This window comes from Castor canadensis, chromosome 2, assembly GCF_047511655.1.
Source record: "Castor canadensis chromosome 2, mCasCan1.hap1v2, whole genome shotgun sequence".
Taxonomy (NCBI): Eukaryota; Metazoa; Chordata; class Mammalia; order Rodentia; family Castoridae; genus Castor; species Castor canadensis.
The window spans coordinates 133,606,171-133,629,152 of NC_133387.1; the positions used below are offsets into that span (position 1 = coordinate 133,606,171).

Below are 22,982 nucleotides of genomic sequence, written 5' to 3' on the forward strand. Positions count from 1 at the left end.
GCAACAGAGACTGTATGGTACATAGGCCTAACATATTTATTCTTTGGACTTTTAAGAAAAGTTTGAAGACTGGGGATATAGCTTAGTGGTAAAACATTTCCTTAGCATTTGTAAGACCCTGGGTTTGATTCCCAGCACCACCAAAAAAAGGAGGGAGGGAATGTTGATGTATCTCAGAGGTAGAGCACTTACCTAGCATATGAAAGACTCTGGATAAGATCCCCAGAATGACAAAAAAAAAAATAAAGAAAGAATGTAACAAAGTTTGCCAACACCTGTATTAAATAACCCAAGGGTTAAAGAAGTCTCCAGATATTTTAGAAAATATTTTTAACTAACAAAATTAAAATACAAAATGTAAAAATTTGTGGGATGAAACTAAACCAATAGTAAGAGGGAAAATTACAGCATTAAAAACTTACATTAAAAATGAGACAAAGGGCTGGGCAAAGTGACTTACACCTGTGATCCCAGCTACTCTGGAGTTAGAGATCAGGAGGATTACAGTTTAAAACCACCTAGGGCAAAAAGTTAATGAAATCCCATCTTAACAAATAAGTTGGGCATGGTGGTGTGAGCCTGTGAACCCAGGTAGGTAACAGGCATAAGTAGGAAGATGGCAGTTTGAGGCCAACCCCAGGCAAAAACATGAGACCCTATCTTAAAACATAATTAAAGCCAGGTATCCGGTCACTCATACCTATAATCATAGCTACTCAGGAGGCAGAGATAAAGAGGATAGTGGTTCAAAGCCAGCCCAGGCAAGTAGTTTGAAAGAACCTTAAAAATACCCATCACAAAACAGGGCTGGTAGAATGGCTCAAGTAGTAAAGCACCTAACAAGTGTGAGGCCCTGAGTTCAAACCCTAAGCAAAAAAGGACTGGGGGGCACGGCTGAAGTGGTAGAACATCTGTCTAGCAAGCACAAGACCCTGAGACCCTGAATTCAAACCACAATATCACCAAAAGAGAAGAGGGAGGTGGGGGGAGATCTCAAAATAATCTAAGCTCCTGCAATAAAAATGAGAAAAAGGCAAGTGGCTAACACCTGCGATCCTCGATCAGGAGGACTGAGGTTTGAGGCTGGCCCAGGAAAATGGTTCACGAGACAGCCATCTCCAAAATAACCAAAGCAAAATGGACTGGAGGTGTGCCTCAAACTGTAGAGTACGTGCCTTGCAAAAGCAAAGTACTCATTTCAAACCTCAGCCCCACCAAAAAAATGAAATAAAATTATAATCTAAGCTTTTATCCTTAAAAAAATTAGAACAAGAACAAACTAAGCTCAAAACAAGAAGAAAATAAAATGATAAATGATTCTTTGTAAAAGATCTATGAATGAAAAGAATGTGCAAATTATCAATAATATTAGGAACAAAAGAGGAGTTATCATTATTGACTCCATGGACATTAAAAGTATAAGGAAATATTATGAACAATATACACAGAAAGTGGACAATAAAAGACCAAGTCCTCAAAACTACACACTACCACAATACACATAAGATAAAAGGCATAGCCTGAATAGTTCTTTTCTAAAAAAACTTAAGGAATGTAACTAAGTGGTAGAGCACTTGCCCAACATGAGCAAGGACATAGACTCAATCCCCAACAATGTAAAAAAGTTGAGAGGCAGGAAGATCTCTAGAGCCCATGGGCAACATAGCCAGACCTTATCGCTTTAAAAAAAAGTAACTAATTTAAAAAGAGAGAAAACAGAAGGAAAAAAAGGGGGAGAGAGAGAGGGAAGTGAAGAGAAAGAAAGAGAGAAGGTCGGGGAGAAGGCAGGCAGGCGGGCATGCATCAGTCATGGCTAAAATAGTAGAGTGCCTGCCTTGCAAACACAAGGTCCTGAGTTGAAACCCCAGTGCAGCCAAAAAAAAAGATAAATCTTAGTATATTTTACCACAATAAAAAGAAAGTTTAATATTAAATAAGATTACTAGGTATTCCTCAGATATAACTAAAAAAGAAGCAAATAATTTTCACCCTCTCACTCTAATTTACTAGTAGAAAGACATGAAACAAAATGGCATCCTGGGTGGAGCCCTTCAGAACACTGAAATAAATCTAAAAATAGACCTGTCCCAACTAGGAACTGAACACTAGGGGTAAGACCCAGAATACTAAATCATACATAAGTGTGTCAGACTGCTTCTAAAACAGCTCCAAATGATCCCTATCTCCTGTTATTGATCTGATCCTTCTCTTGAGGGTGAGTTGTATCTAGTTATTCACTTCTAATTAAGAGAATACAGCAAAAGTGACAAGACATCACTTCCTAGAAAGGTTATACGTGATTATAACACCTATTTTCCTCACATTATCTCTCTGGCTCTTCCCACTGCCATATTGCCCCATAGAAAGACCCACATGGCAAAGAACTAAGGCAGTTTCTGCTGGAATATTACATGATTCTGCCTGTAACAAGTATCAATAGCCAGTAAGGAACTAAGGCCCCCAGTCTAACAACTCATAAGAAACTAAATCCTGCCAACAACCATCAGAATGAATTTGAAAACAGATCAGCTGCACCTTTGTGAGGGCTGCAGCCTACGTTGATTGCAGGTCAACTGATACTGAGTACCCATCTGAATTGCACCTAAATCCTGACCTGTAGACATTGTGAGATAATGTTGTTATTGTTTTAAAACATTAAATTTTGAGTCAGATGTGGTGGCACTCACCTATATAATCTCAGAGCACATACAATCCAGCTCTTGGGAGGCAGAGGCAGGAGGTAAATCTTATGTATATTTTACCACAATTAAAAGAAAGTTTAAGCTGGGCACCAGTGGCTCATGCCTATAATCCTAGCTATTCAGGAGGCAAAGGTCAGGAGGATCTCAATCGGAAGCCAGGCCAGGCAAATACTTCTTAAAACCCCATCGCCAAAATAACCAAAGCAAAATGGAGTGAAGGTGTGACTCAAGCAGTAGAGTGACTGCTTCACACTTCAGGTGTGAAGCCCTGAGTTCAAACTACAGTCCAACAATAAAAAAAGTTTTAAATTTTAAATAATATTACTAGGAATGCTTCAGATGTAATTATAAAGGAGAGATCAAGACCAGCTTGTGCTACATATATAGTGAGACCCTGCCTCAAATAAAAGGTAAAAGAAAAACTCATTAAGTTTTGAGTAATTTGTTATTTAGCAATAGGTTAACAATACAGTAGGCTTCATGGTAAAAGTTTCTCAAAGTTGTGCATGACAGGTTCTTTTGATTCTACATCACAAATTATATCTGAAAAATTAATGTAACATGGCTGCAAAACTGATGCTGTCAATAATTGCTTTGGATTCATTTTTTCAGTACTACTAATAACTTTAAACAGGAATAGAGCATGGAAACTAGATACTGCAAGAGACAAATTCCTCCTTGGCAAAATCCTTAATGACCTAAAATAGGAAGTAAATAGGCTAATGAATTCTAACAATGATGCTAAATATGGAGGTGTTGCCAAAACAGACCCAAAGAGGATCAAAATATAGACAGAACATGCTAAATGGAGATTCAACTTATAAGTCCAGAATAAAGTGTGGTGGAAAACCATTTGAAACATTTGCTAGACTGAAAAAGACTGAGAAGTTTTGTTGGCTATTTTTAGCTAACAAATTAATAAGTAAACATTGACAGTACCCTAGATTACAAATTCCTTTAAAATAAAGACCAGATCAAAATTGTGTTATCTTCTGCCACAGACACATACTAAACTTTGCAAATTCAAATATATGATTTTCAAAATCAAACAGATATTTGGAGAAATTAATCAGCTCAAAATGAGATACCAAACTGTGTAATTTAAGCCACATATGTGAGGAACTAGTCTTTTCTGGAAAATGTATGTTAATAGCCAAACAGCCATTCTGTAATAAATAATTCTGCCATTTTAGCTCATATAAGTTCAGGGTTCTTGTAAAGTTAATTTTCATTTCTCCACCTAACCACAAATGCCAGCCCCTCCCCTGGGTTTCAAGTTTCAGCCAATCAGGAAAACACTGTGAACCTGAGCTCTGACCAATTTGAATGAGGGGAAGGATCCACTGCATTGGGGATAAAACTGGAGATTTCCCACTCAGTGTGCTTGCTTGGCCTCTGTGCCTGAGCACCCTTCTACAGAAGTAAATATTGCCTTGCCAAGAGGGTTCATCTTGTCTGTGTTCTTAATTGCGACCTGGTAGGTCTGCAGTGTTCCTTATTTCTGACAATTTGGGGGCTCATCCGGGATAATTCCATCTGGAAGAGGTGGTCAGGGAGCCCATCCCCTCCCCCACCAAGAGAGATGTCCCTCCACCTCATTGCAGTAGTCCCAGGGCATCGGGCAACCAGCACTCCTGGACTGGAAATTTATTCTGAACCTGAATTCTCTCCGAAATGCAAGGGAAAAGGGCTTTGGAAAGCACCATAGCAACCAGATAACTCCATGCATGGACCAAGATAAGAAACACCACTGGGACGCAAAGTACTTCCTTGGTGATTGGGTCATCCTGGAGGTTGTGTGAGAGTAAATGAGATGTGTCTGAGACACAGGGTGAAAGTGGAGTCCTGATCCGCAGTTCCATAGATATCCTGGTGACTACATACAGCTCATCAGCAGTCCATCTGGACCTAGTAAGGGGTTTATACTGACCTGTCTATAGCCAAGCAGCACCAACAACCAGATATCATGCGGAAAGGGAATCCACTGGAGATGGACAAAGCACATGGAGTGGAGTGCAAGAAACCTTCAGGGAAGGGGGGGTTTGAGCTTCTACTGGATAATCTCACCAACCAGGCAGCATGGGATGAGAAAGAACTCAAATAAAAAGATCTCTAGGGAGAATGAAACTAAAAACATTATTCCACCAGACAATCTGTTAGGACGGATGTTAAAATAGTCTTTAATAATCCTTGGACCAAAGACAAAAGAAAGCAACAAATGATCAAATATTGCTGTTTCATCTGAACTTAAGGATCTATCCTTAAACCCACAGTTTTCTGGCCAAAATTTGGGTCAGACAAGGATTGGTTTTGCCAGTTGCTCTTTGAGTATGTTAATGACAAAAGCCTGGGGAGGCAGGAGGAGATTGACTACGCCCTCTGTTGGAGACAGAAATCTGTAACTCTATTTCCTCTAAAGCTAGGGAAAAAGGACAAGGCTAAACAAAAGGAAAAGTCACCCAAGTGGGATATTCTTTCCTGCTTGCCTCCTCCTTATAGTCCTGTGGCTCTCAGATGACACTCCAAGATCAGGAAAAGGACCCTAATCAGGAACTCCATAAAACCCAACCTGAGCCCTTGACTCCCTGTCAACCCCACTCCTGAGTCACTGATCATCCTTTTCAGGGCTCAGGAAGGAACTCCAACAGTGCCAAAATCATATTCAAAACCTTCCCTTCCCCTCTTCATCCCAGGGGCAACCTCAGACCCTTTATCTGCTCAGAAAGTCCTAATTGGAGGGGGAGGAATATTGGCTTTGTCGATGCACTGCTAACCAGTTTTGAGGTTTGGAACCTAAAAAAGGGAGTTAAAAACTCTTTTGGAGGACCCACACAAGGTCAATGATCAACTCAATCAGGGCCTGGAACCACAAATTTATACCTGGGTGGAACTCATGTCCATTTTGGGAATTTTATTTTCTGAGGAGAAAAGGGCCATGACCAGGAGGGCTGCCATAATTGCATGGGAATGAGAACATCCGCCAGACCCAGGCATCCAAGCCACAAATAGAAAATTTCACATCCAGGACCCTCTTTGGGAAAATAATGATGTGGCCAACAGGAGGGAGATGGGGGAATTGAGAAATTTGATTATCAAGGGAATCAGGGAGTCAATTCCTAGACCCCAAAACATGGCCAAAGCTTTTGATGTACAACAGAGAAAAGATGAAGCCCAGCCATTTTCCTTAATAAGCTAAAGGATCAAAGGAGAAAGTACTCAGGGTTAAATTTAGATGACCCCTCAAGCAGGGAATGCTTAAGCTCCATCTTGTGACTAACAGTTGGCCTGATACCACCAAGAAATTACAAAAGATAGAAAACTCAAAAGACAGGAGTTTAGAGGAATTACTAAGAGAGGTCTAAAAGTTTTATGTTAGATGGAACAAAGAGAAACAAATACAGAAGGCTAAGATTATGCTGTTCACAACTGGACAGATCACTCAAGAAAATACACTCCCTTTAACAATAGACCAAGACCTCCTCAGGGAGTCCAAAAGGGGAGACCAAAATCAAAGGCTCTAAGGGAGAAAGGGGAGAACAAATATGTTACAGATGTGGAAAGTTGGACCATTTTAAAAGAGAATGCTCCAATCTGCTCGGAAGTCAGGGGGTGGGGGCAAGAGGGAGGGGGTGGGGGGGAAAGGGAGGGAGAGGAATGACCCAGTCATTGTATGCGCATATGAATAAAGGAAATTAAAAAAAAAAGAGAGAGAATGCTCCAACTGAAAAAAGAAAAGGTGATTCCCCTCATGACCTTTGATGAAGAATTGGGGGTGGAGGGTGAGGGGCTCTTCTGTTTACATGGGTCCTACAAAGAGCCCTTGATAAACTTAAAAGTGGGACCCAAAGAAGAGATCACCTTCTTGGTTGATTCTGGACCCGCCAGGTCATCCCTCAGCATTCTACCCTCAGGCTTATCCCTTTCCTAAGGCCAGCTTTTAATCTTCAGAGTGAAAGGAAAAGAATTCAAAGTTCCCCTTTTTAAAAATACTCAGGTCAGATTCCAAGACCAAAAAGCTTGGATAAATTTTCTTTCTGTACCTGAAGCAGGGACCAACCTCCTGGGAAGGGACCTGATGTCTGAAATAGGGATAGGGGTAAAAATCTTAAAAAAAGGGGGTAAGGTTTCATTAAACTTGATGGTAGCTCAGGCTAAAAATCTGATCCTTCCTGAGGTCTGGACAAAAGATAGAAACTGGGGAAGAATAAAAATCCCCCAACTCATATTGACTTAACAACCCCTGGAGAGACAGAAAAAAGCAATACCCTATTCCCTTGGAAGGGAAATTGGGCTTTATTAAAACCCATAGTTGAGGGACTGCTGAGAGATGGCCTCTTAGAGCCTTGTATGTCCCCCCTTCTACACCCCGATCCTAATAATGGGGAAGTCAGATGGGTCTTACTGGTTGGCGCAGAATCTAAGGGGAATCAATCAGATAGTCCAAAGCAGACACCCAGTCATTCTCAACCCCTACACTCTCCTCAGTAAAATAACCCCAGATCACCAGTGGCTTAGCATGGTGGACCTAAAAGATGCATTCTGGGCCTGCCCATGGCAGAAGATAGCAGGGACATCTTTGCCTCGAATGGGAGGATCTGCAAACAGGGAGAAAACAACAATATAGATGGACGATGTTCTCACAAGTCTTCACTGATTCCTCCAATTTGTTTGGTCATGTGTTAGAACAGGTGTCGGGGGTTTGCTCTGGCTTCCTCAGATGAGTCTTCCATAATATGTGGACTACATTCTACTATCTGGACTTACTAAAAAAGAGGCAACTGATGCTACTACCATCAGCCTCCTAAATTTCTTAGGCCAACAGGGAATGAAGGTTTCAAAAACCAAATTAGAATTTGTTAAAGAGGAAGTCAAGTACTTGGGATATTTAATCATTAAAGGAAAGCATAGATTGGGTTCCAAACACATCAAGGGAATTACTGGTATGCCCTTACCAGAGACCAAGAGGGAACTTCAAAACTTCCTGGGGTTAATGGGATATTGTAGACTCTGGATTGAATCCTATGCTCTTAAAACTAAAGATCTTTATTCTAAACCCTTGGAAGAGGAACCCAGTCCTTTGCTTTGAAAACTGGAGGAAGTCCAGATAGTAGAAAGCCCTAAACAATCTGTGATTACTGCTCCTGTCCTAGCTCTGCCTTCTCTAGAGAAGCCTTTCCACTTTTAATGTGGCCAAGGAGACAACTCTTGGGATTCTTACCCAGGAACACAGCAACCTATAGCTTACTTATCTAAACTCCTTGACCCTGTGACTTGGGGGTGGCCAGAATGTATACAAGTGATTGCCACCACAGCCGTATTAACTGAGGAAAGTTGAAAGTTGACCTTTGGAAGATCTCTAATAGCTAGCATACCCTACCAGGTCAGGACAATTCTTCAACAAAGGTGAGGAGATGGTTAACTGACTCTAAGATACTAAAATATAAGGCTATCCTATTAAAAAGGGATGACTTAGTCCTCGCTATTCAAAATTACTTAAACCCAGTGGAATTTCTGTTAGGAGGGAAAGTTCAGGACCCTATAGAATACTATTGCCTGGACATTATTAACTATCAAACAAAATCAGACCAGATCTTAGGGAGACCCCTTTCCTAAATGGACTCAAACTGTTTGTGGACAGTTCTACTAGGGTGACCCAAGAAAAAAGAAAGACCTAATTGGTATTTAATGGTAGACGGAGGCAAGCTAGAGGTCACTGAGTCAGGGAGATTGACCAAAACTTGGTCTGCTCAGACCTGCAAATTATTTGTTCTAAATCAAACTCTAAAACTCTTTAAGGACAAAGAAGGATCCATGTATACTGACTAACTCTACATTTGGAGTAGAACATACTTTTGGAAAAATATGGGCTGAAAGGGGATTGATTAATAGTAAGAAATAGGATTCAGTACACAAAGAACTAATCATTAAACTATTAAAAAAATCTCATGCTTCCCAAGGAGACTACAATAGTCAGTGTCCCAGGACATCAATGGGGTCACTCCCCTGAGGTCCAGGGAAATAATTTGGTCCACGAGGTTGTTAAGGAAGCTGCTCTCCACTCAGAGGTACCAATGTTTCATCTCACCCCTGTCCTTCAGACCCTTTCTCTGACCCCCGTTTTTATTCCCTAGGACGACGACCAACTAGACAAGCTGGGTGCTTCTCAAACCTCAAAAGGGAACTGGCTACTCCAGGATGGGCCCCAGGGGGAAGGGCTGTAGGCATAAGACTTTTCTAAAGTATTCAGATAGACTACACTGAGCTATCTCAGGTGGGCCACTTAAAATATTTACTGGTTATAGTGGACCACTTAACCAACTGGGTTGAGGTCATACTTCTGCCCAGTGCCACTGCCAATGGGGTAGTCAAAGCACTCTTAAAAAAAAAAATCATTCTCAGATTTGTGTTCATTGAAAACACAGATTCTGACAATGGGAGCCACTTCACAGCTAACGTAGTCAAGGAACTGACAAGGCCATTGGCCATCAGATGGGAATATCACACCTCCTGGCATCCTCCTTCAGAGAAGGTTAAAAGGATGAATCAGATACTAAAGAGACAACTAACCAAGTTAGTTTTAGAAACCAAACTGCCCTGGACTAAGTGCCTCTCCTTGGCCTTATTGAGAATTAGAATGGCTCCCCAAAAAGACATTGGGTTTCTCCCATTCCTCTTTCAGGAAACTGTATATTTACTTTTAATGTCACCCAGACTATTGCCCCCTTAACCATTATGTTTGATGCATGCCTAGTCCTTCCCTGTGAAAATTTGTTTGACCAAAGGCAACTCTCAGGGGAGAATGAATACTTCTGCCCAGAACCTATATGGGGAAAGAATACAGGGGGCACAGACAGTCTTCCCTGTTCCAGGTGGAATGAGGTCTGGTGGACAACCAAGTATCAGGGCTGGCCTGCCTCTGCCCAAAGGGTAGTTCCAGGCAGACCCCCTTACAAGCTAAACTACACTTGCCTAAAGGCAGTCCACCAAATAATTGCCAGGATTTACAATGCAATCCAATACTTTTGATCACTAACAACCCAGACATCCTAGACCAGGAACCTAAAATAGCACCATGAGTATTTGAATTAGGAGCAGATATCTCAGCAAGAGACCCCTGGGTAAATTCTCCTTAAGATCAGTTAAAAATCTCACCAATTCCCCTTCCTCTAGTGGTAGTACCCCAACTACCAAACCCCTGCCATCAAAACCTCCAAGATCTTATAATGACCAAAGTAAAGTGAGTATAGTAAAAGTGAAGGATCTAAAGCAGACCATGGCTACTGAGACAGTTTATGGGGAAACTAATGTCTGGCTGGAATAGATCAAATATTCTGCACACATATTAAATAAAGCAACTGTAACATGTGCATGACAGGAAGGGTTCTTGCAAAGTTAAGTTTCATCCCTCCACCAAACTGCAGAGAAATGCCAACACTGCCCCTGGTTTCATGTTTCAGCCAATCATGAAGAGACTGTGAGTCCCAGCTCTGACCAATACAAGGGAGGGGCAGGACCCATTGTGTTAGGGATAAAACCGGAGATTTCCCATTCTGTGTGCTTGCTGGGCCTCCACACCTGAGCACCCTTCTGCAGAAGTACATATCATCTTGTCGAGAAGATTCATCTTGTCTATGTCCTTAATTGCAACCCTGGTGGGTCTCCGGTGGTCAATATTTCTAACATACAGATACCCACATACAAGTATAACATAAAGATAAGAGAAAGATAAAGGTAGAGCAAAAATGAGAATGAACTGGTGGAATGGCTCAAGAGGTAGTGTGCCTGCCTAGCAAGTGTGAGGCCCTCAGTTCAAACCCCAGTACCACAACACACACACAAAAAAGCTACAATTTAGAAAAAAAAAAAAAAAGAGAAAACACACACACACACACACAAAATGAGAATGATTAGAGGACAAATAGAAAAGAACATCAAAAAACATAAACCAGGGCTGGGTTAGGACATGTTCCTAGCATGTGTTGATTTCCAACACCACAAATAAAAACTAAATAAATAACAAAATAGACCAAATAAAACACTGAAGAAAACTCCCTGCAAGTGTATAATCTGAAAAATTAGTATAAAACTGAAGTAAATTTATTATCTAATTCCAGGGGTAACTTTACATGCAGAGATTAAGAACAAACCACCTAGATTCAAATCCTGGCTATTAAGCCATTACTTAACTTCTCTGTGGCTCATTTTCCTTTTCTATTAAAAAAAAGGATAATGGGCCAGGTGTCAGTGGCTAAAGCCTATAATCCTAGCTACTCATGATGCAAAGATCAAGAGGATCTTGATTTGAAGCCAGCCTAAGCATAATTCGAGAGCCCCTGTCTTGAAACTACCCAACACAAAAAAGGGCTGGCAGAGTGGCTCTCAAGTGTTGGAGTGCCTGCCTAACAAGTGTGAAGCCCTGAGTTCAAACCCTAGTACTACCAAAAAAAAAAGAAAAGAAAAGAGAAGAATAACAATGGTGGTTAAAGACTTAAAGTGCTAATATATAACATATGGAAAGCATTTATTTATCACAGAACCTCACACACTGACTGCACCCAACAAATGGTAGCCATTTTACAAGTTCTTTAAATAGCAGGAGAAATAGTCACATTCGTAGACATAATCCTGTCCAAAAACAGTTCCTGTACTGCTTGAATACTGATGAAAGGAAATAATCATGTTTGCATGGAAAGCCAGATTGAAATCTTTACTTATCAAATTCATATAAAAATGTTTTCATCAGTAGGAGAAAATTATTATTCTACAACTATTATAAATTGAACTATAGCATCGTTATAATTTTGCTTGCTCAGACCAGGGGTCTGAGCAAGCTGAGGAGAGAGTTAAGCACTATGGGGAGGCCAAGGAGCTAAAGTATTCTGAGCAGAACTCTGGAGAGTAGAAAGCTGGAGATCTTCAAAGGCTTTGGCTGAATGCTTACCAGTGTGTGTTGAAATGAAGCCATTAAGGCCAAGGAAAGAACCACTGAAAAGGAGCAGGCAGAATAATCTTGATTCTCAAGAGAGCTATGAAGAGTTTGTATACTCAACTGTCACAGTAAAAACAAAACAACAACAACAACAAAGACCTTTAAATATCAAGGACCTTGAATGTATGAAACTTTTCAAATAACTGTATCCCAAAATAAATTCCAAAAATATTTAAAGAAAGAATAAACAGGGCATAACAATATAAAATCACAATGTCTGGCACCCAATCAAATATCACCATGGATATAAACAAAGAGAAATACCAATCAGACCCAAAAAAGGCACAGGCACAGATGATAAAATTATTTAAAACACGTATTATAAGGTAGGTGTGATGGTACATGTCTATAAGCCAGAATCTGGGAGTCTGGTAGTTCAAGACCAGCCTGGGTTACACAGCAAGACCCTGTCTCAAAAACAAACAAATATAATGAGATGCACAGTGGCTATCTTACATATCTCAAAAGTCAAAATGTTACATTTTTTTCATTACAAAAATATTCTAAATTTTTGGTAAAATAAAACAAGATTGGATGTAAACACGAGTTTAAAGACCACATACTAGCTAAGTTTTTCAAGGCATCTACTATGTAAGCAGCAGAAATAAGGTTCCAGGATAAAATAAACCCAGTGGGATTTTTGTATTTATTTTTCAATTCATAAATCTTAGCAAAAACTTATCTGAAGAAATACTAAGAAAGCTGGATGCCGGTGACTCACGCCTGTAATCCTAGCTACTCAGGAAGCAGAAATCAGGAGGATCATAGTTCGAAGCCAGCCCAGACAAATAGTTCACGAGACCCTATCTCAAAAAAACCTTCAAAAAAAAGGGCTGGTAGAATGGCTCAAGATATAGGCTCTGAGTTCAACCCTAGTATGCAAAAAAAAAAAAAAAAAGAAAAAAGAAAGAAAGAAAAGGAAGTACTACAAAGAGATGAAGATTGGGGAATAGTCCTACTTGCTGAGAGCAAAAGAGAAAAAAATTTAGTCACAACTCACACTTAAACTTTCCTTTTAATCTTTTACAGAAGGTAAATTATACTGTGGGTAGCACCGAATCTGACCTCAATAAAACATACCCAAGAAAGTAAAATATCTACTAAAAGTGAAGAGAAATTTTACAAATCAGTATTTGTAATTAGAACAGAATGATAAAGTAAACAATCTTGTTCTTCTCTCCCTAGTGACAATATTACAGACATACAAATTCTTCCTTTATAGAAAGAAAAGGGTAATGAATGTGACCAGATTATAAACAAAAACTAAACAAAATCATTCCTTGGATAAAATCTATAACCAAATCAACCAAGCAAGGCATTATGTCTATGATCCTTACACAAAATATCAAAAAAGAAAAACAAATCAATACAAAACCTCCTCTCTAAAGATCTTCATTACAGTAAGATTTTGTTTTTCATTTGTTTTCAGACAGGGTCTTACTATGTAGCCCAGGCTGGCCTCAAACTTGTAATTCTCCTGCCTCAGTCTCACAAGTGCTGTGATTATAGGCATGCACCATCTGGCCCAGCATGGAACACTTCTTCCTTACAACTATATAAACTCTGGCTACTTACAAAACCTATTCCTAACTTCTGATGGTTCAAATGGAGACTTTGAAGCAACACAGGAATTCTATCAGTACCTAAGCAATTGAGGCCTGGGAGAACCCAAATAGAAACCTATCTTAGCAGGAATGATAGACTCTTAGGATAAAACTTTTCAAAGGGTTCTGGTGTTCTTGAAAAGATCTTTCCAAAGCTATGTCAAGGTGTTATGGCTTATCTTGATTGTCAACTTGATTGGATTGACAAATGCCTAGGAGATTAGCAAAGCACAACTCTGAGTATATCTGTGAGAACATGTACAGAGAGGATTAACTAAGAGAAGGAAGACCTGCCCTGAATGTGGGCACCACATTCCACAGACTAGGGAGCTGGACAGAATAAAAGGAGAAAAAAGGGTTATGTGCAGGTGGCTCACATCTGCAATCCTAGGTACTTGGGAGGCTGAAATCAGGAGGATCATGGTTTGAGGCCAGCCCAGGTAAATAATTTGAGAGACTCCCCCCCATCCCTAAAACAACCAGAGGAAATGGACTGAAGGTATGGCTCAAGTGGTAGAGCACATGCTTTGCAAATGTGAAGCCCTGAGTTCAAACCCCAATCCCACACACACAAAAGAAAAAAAAAAAAAGCCATCAATGAAAAGGAGAAAAAAGAAAAAGTCCCTAAACACAGGCATTCTCTCTGTATTTCCTGGCCACCATGAAGTGAAGTGCTCTTCTGAGCCACGTCCTCCACACCATGATGGACTAAAACCTCTGAAACTGAGCCAAAATAAAGTCTCCCTCCTTTAAGTCATTTATGTAAGGTTATTTAGTCACAGTAATGAAGTCAAACACAGAAAATTGGTACCAGAAAAGTGGGGTTGCTGCTGTTACTACCTGACCATAGCAGTCTTTGAAACTGGTTTGCAGGAGCTTGGAAAAGTTTGGAGGACAGAGCTAGAGAAAGCCCAGAATGCTCCAAGTAGAGCTTATGGGACAGTTCTGGTGGGAGGTCAGAAGATCAGAATGCTGATAGGAATGCGGACAGGAAAGACTGTGTACGTGAGGTTTCAGATAGGAATGAGGACTCTATTGGGAATTGCTCTAGAAGCTATTCATGGTACACTTAGCAATGTACATAGACCTTGTCTGTTTTGTCCATGTGCTAAGACTTTGTTAAAGGCTGAGTTTAAAAGTGGCAGATTAATTAATCTAGAAGAGAAAATTTCAAGGCAGCCTAGCATTCAAACTGTGGCATGGGGTTTGTTATCTGCTTTTAAAATTACAGTGAAAACTGTCCAGCAGAAAGGTTTGAAAAACTTGCATTTTACGCAGCAAGGAAGTTGTAAAGTTGGAGCCATGCCAAGTACAACTGAAGAGATTAGGGCTATTAAAAAGAAGTCAAGTACTTTGCAAAGACAACATGAAAGATGCCTTAAAGACATTTCAGAAATTAGCTGGACAGTATCCATCACAGGCTCAAGTATGTAAAGGTTTTTTCGTTTTGGTGGCTCTGAAGTTTGAACTCAGAGCCTTGCACTTGCTAGGCAGGTGCTCTACTATTTAAGCCAAGCCCCCTAAAGGATTTAATTCAATTGGAAGACTGCTTTGAGAGCTCCTGGTCACCCTGTTTGCACAGGGCCACCTAGGTTAGTGACTCAGAGGCCACAGCAACTAGGTAGTGATGGAGCTTGCAGCAGACCTTGGACTCATCCAAGTGATGCTGATTTTGTAGGCATGCAGAATGCAAGAACTGTGGGGTCATGGAGGCTCCCACACAGATTTCAAAGAAAAGCTTGAAGGAGGCCAGGCAACGTGTAGTAATACCAGATTCCCTTCAAGGAGCCCCCGAGAGGGTAAGGTGTCCTGAGAGTGGAGCCAAAGATACAATGGAGACCCAGGAAGTTAGAGATGCTAGGAATGTGAACATCTGCCAAGGAAAGCCACAGGAACTAATTGGAGCCAACCAAAGACAGAGGCCACCTGGGCTACAGGCAATGAGGCCATAGGGGCAGGGCTGCCCAAGTCCTCTGGAGCTCACACCATACCACCATGTGCCCTGGATGCTGGACATGGAGCTACCAAGCTAACGTTTGCACAACTAGGTTTCAGTCTTTCCTTGGTGCCATTCCCTCTTCCTATTTTTCTGTTCCTCCCTTTTGCAACAGGAATCTTTAATCTATGCCACTATATGTTGGAAGTATATAATTTTTTTCTTTTTTTTTAGCACTGGGGATTGAACTCAGGGCCTTGCCTGTGCTAGGCAAGCTATCACTTCAGAATGCCCTCAGCCCTTTTATTTGCATTTTATTTTTGAGGTAAGAGTCTTCCTAACTTTGCTCAGACTGGTCTTGAACTTGCAACCCCTCTGCCTGCAGAGTAACTGAGAGTACAAGAATGTGACACCATGCCCAGTTTGTGATCTTCTTTTTGATCTTATAGGGGCCCACAGCTAAGAGTTTGCCTTTATTTTCAGAGGAGGAGTTGGACTTCTGAACAATGTTGGAACTGTAAAGACTATGGGGACTTTTGGAGATGGACTGAATGCATCTTGTATTATAAGATGGACATGAGTATTTGGGAGGCTGGGGGTAAAATGTCATGTTTTAAAGGGATGTGTGTGGGTGCCAAGTTAACAAGGGGAAAAAGGAAAAAGCCTCCAAGTGTAAGCATTCTCTTTCTCTGCCTCCTGGCTGCCAGGAGGAGAGCTGCTCTGCTCTGCTACATCCTCCCTGCCATTACAGACTGTAATGTCTGAAACTGTGAGCCAAAATAAATCTTTCCTCCCTTAAGTTGTTTTCTCAGATTTGTCACAGCAACAGAAAGACCAAATAACACATAAGGATTGTGTGAACATTTAATTTTTAAATTCTTTTTCATTTAAGAACATTTATTTTTAATTATTTAGCTAATTGTAGCAATAATATGTCCTCTATCCTCTAAATCTGGTGGAGGATATAGAATGAACTGATTGGTAAAACAGAAACTTCTTCCCTGAACCTACCTCTAGACTCCTAGGTCTGTCTGTTACATACCCTTATCTATATTTTTCTTCGTAATACTGGGAACACTTATAATACCTTGTTCTACAAATGTTTGCTTCCACTATATTGTAAGCTCCTCAAGTGAAGAATTTATTTCCGTCTTGCTCATTGCTAGATCACTAACCATCTGCACAGTAACATAATAGATGTTTAGTGAATATTTATGAATGGATGGATGCAGCTAACAGCTTATTGTTCAGATTTAAGGTAGGCTGAGCATGGTAGCTCACACCTGTAGTCCCAGCTACTTGGGAAGCAGAGATCAGGAGGATTGTGGTTTGAAGCCAGCCTAGGCAAAAAGTTAGCAAGACCTCATCTCAACCAATAAATTTTGTGCATAGTGGCTCACACCTGCTAACCCAGTACATAGTAGGATGGAGGTCCAGGCTAGCCCAGGCCGGAAAAACAAAAAAAAGAATCCCTATTTGAAAAATAACTAAAAGGGAGGACAGAGGGGAGGCACCACTCAAGAAGCAGAGCTCCTGCAGAGCAAGTGTGAATCCTCAGTTCAAACCCCCAGTACCACCAATAAATAAATAAGATTCAGAAAGACTGGCTTAAGGTGGTGACAGTAAAAATACAAAGAGGAGGCTTTGTACATGCAGTACCAGAAGAAACAAGGAGACAAAAAACAAAACTTGAGATATCTGAGCTTGAGTAACTAACTGAATGGTGTCACAGAATAAAGAAGTTTAAAAGAGGTATGACTTTGTCTTGGACATGTGGAATATTTTTTTCTTTTCAGTACTAGGAATTTAACTCAGGGTCTCATACTTGCTAGGCAAACACCTTACCACTTGAGCCTTGTCCCCAGTCCCCCATGTTAAAATTTTAAAGTACTATTGAAGGTCCAGCAAAAAGGCCTAATCTAGTTTACTATCTATCATATAATTTAGTTTCCAGATGATTTTTACACAAATTTCATAAGAGGTGTGGCTGACATTTTTCTCTTTGGTCATTCATTTTTTCCTACTTTAGTCCTCTCATCTCTGCCTTATTAGTCATTGAAAAAATGTTGATAAAACCATTTTTGAGAAACTGAGAAACTTCATGGATCAATCCTAATTCATAATATACAACATGCAGACAACTCTCAGACAAATATTAATGAAATAAAGTACTTAAATGACCACACAAACTAAGAGAAACAATGCAAACTCTTTTTTTTTTTTTGGTGATTCTGGGATTTGAACTCAGGGCTTGCTAGGCAGGCACTCTACCAGTTGAGCCACTCTGCCAGCCTTTTTTTGTATTGGGTAATTTTGAGATAGGGTCTCAAGAATTATTTGCCTGGGCTGGCTTCAAACTTCAGTCCTCTTGATCTCTGCCTGAGTAGCAAGTATTACAGGTGTGAGCCCCCAGTGCCAAGCTTGCAGCCTCATTTTTTAAAGGCAACTATTTGGATACTACAGAAAGAAGAAAAAGACAGGTACAAAATATTAATGAGCTGGCTGTAGTAGTGGCACATGCCTGCAATTTCAGCTACTCTGGAGGGTGAGGAGGAAGGATTACAAGTACCAGGCCAGTCTGGGCAATTTATGGAAGCCCTGTGTCAAAATAAAATAAAATAAAAAGGGGTGTAGCTCAGTGGTAGAGCACCTGACTAGCATATACAAGCTGTTGGGTTCAATTCCTAGTATCCCATGTATACACATATTCATATATATATATATACATATATATGCAAGGGTATATGTGTGTGTATATATATACATATATATATACACACATGCATAAATAAATAATAAAAGCATGTTGCTAAAAAGAGACATAATGGAAAATATATTTTCTAGTTCAAACAAAAAATACTGATTTCTATTTGCAATAAAGATATAGTCTATTAAATAAATAATGATTCTTAAAACATAAGTTAAAGCTGGACAGCTTACCGAAGGGAACTAAGAAGTTATTTCTACCTTCCATTCCTCAGGACACACGATTATAGATCCAGATTCTTTTCAAAGAACAGTTAACTTTTTACTTTGGGACGCTTTACCCTGATTGAAGTGAAAATAAATTCCTATAACACAATTTAAGAAACAGCTGTTAATGCCTCAAATAAGATAGGTGTGGTGGTATACAACTGTAGCCTCAGCCACTTGAGCAGCTAAGGTAGGAGAATCACTTAAGGAGTTTAAAGTTATCCTGTTCCATTAAAAATAAAAATCAACTACCTTATACACAAAGGTAAAATCATGGGAAAAAATCCAAAATGTTCAGAGAAGTCTGTAAGTACTATATGTTCAATCAAGTTGCTGTATCTGCTGGTCAATCCATCTCACACTAGCTCATAATGGTCATTAATATTCTCCCTTGTATAAGATGAGCACCAGGGGTGGCTCACACCTGTAATCCTAACTACTTGGAATGCTGAGATCAGGAGGATCACAATTCAAGGCCAGCTAGGGCAAAAAAGTTCCCAAGAGCCCCATCTCAAACAATAGCTGGGCATAGTGGCATGCCTGTCATCTTGGCAATGGCAGGAAACATAAAATAGGAGGATCGAGATCTAGGCAACACTGGCAAAAAGAAAGACCCTATCTCCAAAATAACCAGAGTTAAAAGTGTTGAAGGCATGGCTCAAGAAGTAAAACTCCTGCCTAGCAAGTGTATGAGCCCTGAGTACAAATCCCAGTACCACACACACAAAAAAATTTCCCGTTATAAAGTCTTTAAAGTAACAAACATGTATTATTTCATATAGTTTCTAAGGTTTAAGAATCTGAAGCCAGGTGCAGGTGGCTCAAGCCTGTAATGCTAGCTACTTAGGAGGCTGAGATTGGGAAGACTGAGGTTTGAGGCCAGACCAGGCAAATAATTCTCAAGACCTCATCTCCAAAATAACCAGAGCAAAATGGACTGGAGGTGTGGCTCAAGCTATAGAGAGCCTACTTTGCATGCACAAAGCCCTGAGTTCAAACCCCAGTATCACCAAAAAAGAATCTGAAAGTGATCAGGCATGGTGGCTCACCCCTATAATTCCAGCTACTCAGGAGGCCAAGATCAAGAGGATCTTGATTCAGTTCAAAACTAGCTTGGGGAAAAAAGTTAGTGAGACCCCCCCCATCTCAATGAATAAACTGGGTATGGTGGTACATGTCTATAATCCCAGCTATAGTGGAGATAATACGTAGGAGGATCGTGGTCCAAGCCTGCCCTGGGTAAAAACATAAGAACCTATCCAAAAAATAACTAAAGCATAAAGGGCTAGGGGTGTGGCCCAAGTGGTAGAGAAGCTTCCTAGCAAGTATGAGGCCCTGAATTCAAACCCCAGTACTGCCACAAAAAAAGTGTCTTAGCTGGGTAGTTCAGCTCAAGGAGTCTCATAAGTCCCAATCAAGTTGTCATCTGTACATGCTACTACTACTTCTTTTGGGGTACTGGGCTTTGCACTTCAATGCAGGTATGCTACCACTTAAGCCACATCCCCAATCCTATATTACATTTTTTTTATCTTTTTTTTTGGCAGTACTGGGGTTGCTAGGTAGGCACTCTATTTGAGCCACTCCACCACCCCTAATCCACTCTTTTTTTAAAAAATTTTATTATCATACTATTGTTGTACTAGGGGGACACTGTGACATTTACAAAAGTGCTTACAAAGTATCTTAGTCAAATTCACCCCCTCCATCAATAAATTACTTCTTAGTGGTAAACTGGGGTTTCTACTCAGGGGGCAAGGCAGGAGCTCTACCACTTGAGCCACTCCACCAGCCCTTTTTCTTATGACAGGTTTTTTCGAGATAGGGTCTTGAAAACTATTTGCCCAGGCTGGATTTGAACCTTGATCCTTCTGATCTGTCTCCTGAGTAGCTAGGATTACAGGCATGAATCAGTGGCACCCTGCTAATAAATTACTTCTTAAATATGGAAACCATATAAAAATTGCCTGCTTATCACCAAAATGAGATTTAAATTCCATGACCATAGTAGCTAACCCAGCTTTGTAGTATTCATCTCCTTTGAAAAACCAACAACCTATCACTGCCACATTTTAATGCATTTTGGTAAAATGACCTCAAAATTGTCTAAATTAAATAAACTTCACTTCTAACAGTACATTTAAAGATGTATGAAACTCTATATAATTGAGTTCAATTTGCCCAGCTTTCCTGAGGTATTAAAATAATCAGTACTTAAAAGCCAAAAGAAGACATACAAATCAGAAGTCATGTATAATATAATAGAGATTTACTAAATTATGTATGAACCACAGTACAAGATAATCAGCAAAATATATTATCCTTAGCTCCCTATTCAAGATCAAATTTGCTTTAATTTGGTATTATAAATTGAGTTAATGAAGCTATGAACTTTAATTTCTTTTATGTGTCCAAAGCTGGAAGATTAAAAAAAAAAAAAAAAGCATTTCTTAACATTCTACCAGAAAGGAAAAATATTAGAAAAACTTTCCTTTATAATCATACTTCAAGCATCCGTTTTGGTGCCATGATAAAAATGCATCATAAAGGAAACACAGCCTCTAAGTTAAAGATTCCTTTCAATGTTTTTAACTTGAATAGATAATAATATATCACCCCAAGTTCACACACAGTTATTATTTGAAATATTTAGATTTAAGACAAATTCTTCAAGATTAGTCATATTAAGTTATATTTGTCATCACCATGGCAATACCTAGTGTTCAACTCCCTCAATATTTAAAAATCATTTCCCGTTTTTCTCTCCGAAAGAAATGTCATTTTATCCAATTTAGCCAAAGAGCAGACACATCTTTGTGGTCTATCCTGGCAAGTCCGCATTTAAACACCAACGCAGCTGTTATTAATGGCTCAGAAGCAAACACTAACAAAACAGAGTGGCTCCCGGTGCGCGTGTGTGTGTACACATGTGACAAAACAGACTGGCTCCCGGTGTGTGTGCGCGCGCGCGTGTGTGTGTGTGTGTGTGTGTACACACATGTGCCCATTCATAACATGACCCGCCCACACACACAAAAACTCATTTCTGCTGAACAACAAAACATCTTCGCAGCATACACAGGTTATAATAAAACTGTCCTCTTTAATGTTCCAAGAAAGAACATTTCCAAAGCGAGGGAAGAGATGAGTTAATGCCAGCATTGCTGCCACCTATCAACTTTAATTCAAAGCAAAGTACAACTCAATGTCATTTTTCCCTCTAATGCAGCCACGACTGAAACGAAATTAACTTCATTGCAGAATAAAGTTATCCTGTGATCCCAATGGTTTATTTACTCCTCTGATTTGACAGGACATAGGTGTGGGGTCCTTTGTCCGTCCTGCAGCATCCCAGGGTGTCAACATCATCATCTTTGTCAAAGCAAATGACAAGCGAATCCCTCGGGTCATTACTTCAACACTCTCACTAAGTACCAGAAAGTCCTCCACACAATACCTAGGGCAGATTCCACAGTCCCATGGCCCCCTCCATTATAGTGGGGGAAGCGGATGGGAAAGAAACGATTTTTTTTGTTTTTGTTTTTGTTTTTTTTTCCAGAATTCTGTGTTCGCTCCCTGTAACAGAAGAGTATAAGTGATATATGGGTCACCCTCAGACAGAAAAACAGATAAAGCTTCGTGACCCTCCAAGTTCAGCGATGACACCCAAAGCCTAAGAGGAAACGTGGCAGCACCCTTCGGGAAAATGGACAGAACCAGAACCGATGCGAAGACTAACTGGGTCTTGCACGAGCCTAGGGCGTGGGCGGCGCCCTAAAGAGCCTTGGGTACCCCTCTCTTCCTCTCCAAGGGTGCGGCAGGTGGAAGGGTCAGCACTGGTGGGACCCTGGCTACCCCGTGGCGACCGGGGCTTTCGGGAAGGGGGGGGGTGTGTCCTACCTGGGCCGAGGCGGACGCGGGGATTTCGGGCGGAGGACTGAGGTCCAGCTCAGGGCCGGGACCGGCAGGGGACAACCCTCAGCAGGCGGGACCGCCGCCGCCTGCCCATCCCCCGCCGCCCACTGCGGCGGGACCCGAGCGCGGCTTAGAGGGCCGGCCGGTTGAGTCGTCCCCTCAGGTACAGTCGGCGTCTACTGGCGGCGGCGGCGGCTGCTGCTGTTACTGCTGGCCGCCCCAAGCCGTTGCTCCCGTGCCAGCCCCTGCTCCTCCTCCTGCCGCCGCCGCCGCCTCGTCCCCACCGCTCCCATCGCCGCTGCGGCGACTACTGCAGCGCCCGCTGACCCGACCCGACGTTATTCTCCCCCTTCGCAACCCGGCACAGCCTAGCCCACCTGCCCTGCCACTGCGCACGCCTACCTCTCCAAAACAGCTGCTGATTGGGCAGCGCGGTCCAAGTCCGCAGCGTCGGTTGGCTGATCCAGTTGCCTATCACGACGGGGGCAGGGAGTCAGGCAGAGAGCGTCTCCGCCCCCCACCGGAGAATTGCCGCTATCTTCAGGTTTGCCTGAGAGGGCGAGTTACCGGGAAAGGAGCATCACAATGGCAGCACGCATGCGCGCAGGGATTCTGGGTCTCGTAGTTCCAACTACCACCGCAACTTGCCCGCCGGGAGGGTGGAGAGACGTACGGCTTCTGAGGCTAGTGGTTGACGCGCGTAGGTGTTCTCCATGCTCAGCAGTTAACTTGGCATGGTTGTAACCCCAGGGTGGGCTTTTTGGAAGAAAATCAGTAATGCTTTGTCACCATGTGAATGTACACGCGGAGGCAGTCGCGATGAAGGGCTGCGAATCATGAGGCCCGGGCACTGCTTAATCAGA

General features: G+C 41.2%; 1 protein-coding gene across 5 annotated transcripts in view; it reads right to left on the bottom strand.

Annotated features, from left to right (window-relative positions):
• Ttbk2 (tau tubulin kinase 2) overlaps positions 1 to 22,486 on the bottom strand; it is a 168,605-nt gene extending 146,119 nt beyond the window's left edge. For 3 of the 5 annotated variants that reach the window (XM_074065775.1, XM_074065770.1, XM_074065767.1), the window contains exon 1: positions 22,105 to 22,486. The gene's annotated coding sequence lies outside the window, so the exon portion shown is untranslated. Of the gene's footprint in view, positions 1 to 18,171; positions 19,800 to 22,104 lie in introns of those variants that run through there. The other 2 variants (XM_074065769.1, XM_074065768.1) reach the window with 2 other exon arrangements.
• Between the last annotated feature and the right edge of the window lie 496 nt (positions 22,487 to 22,982).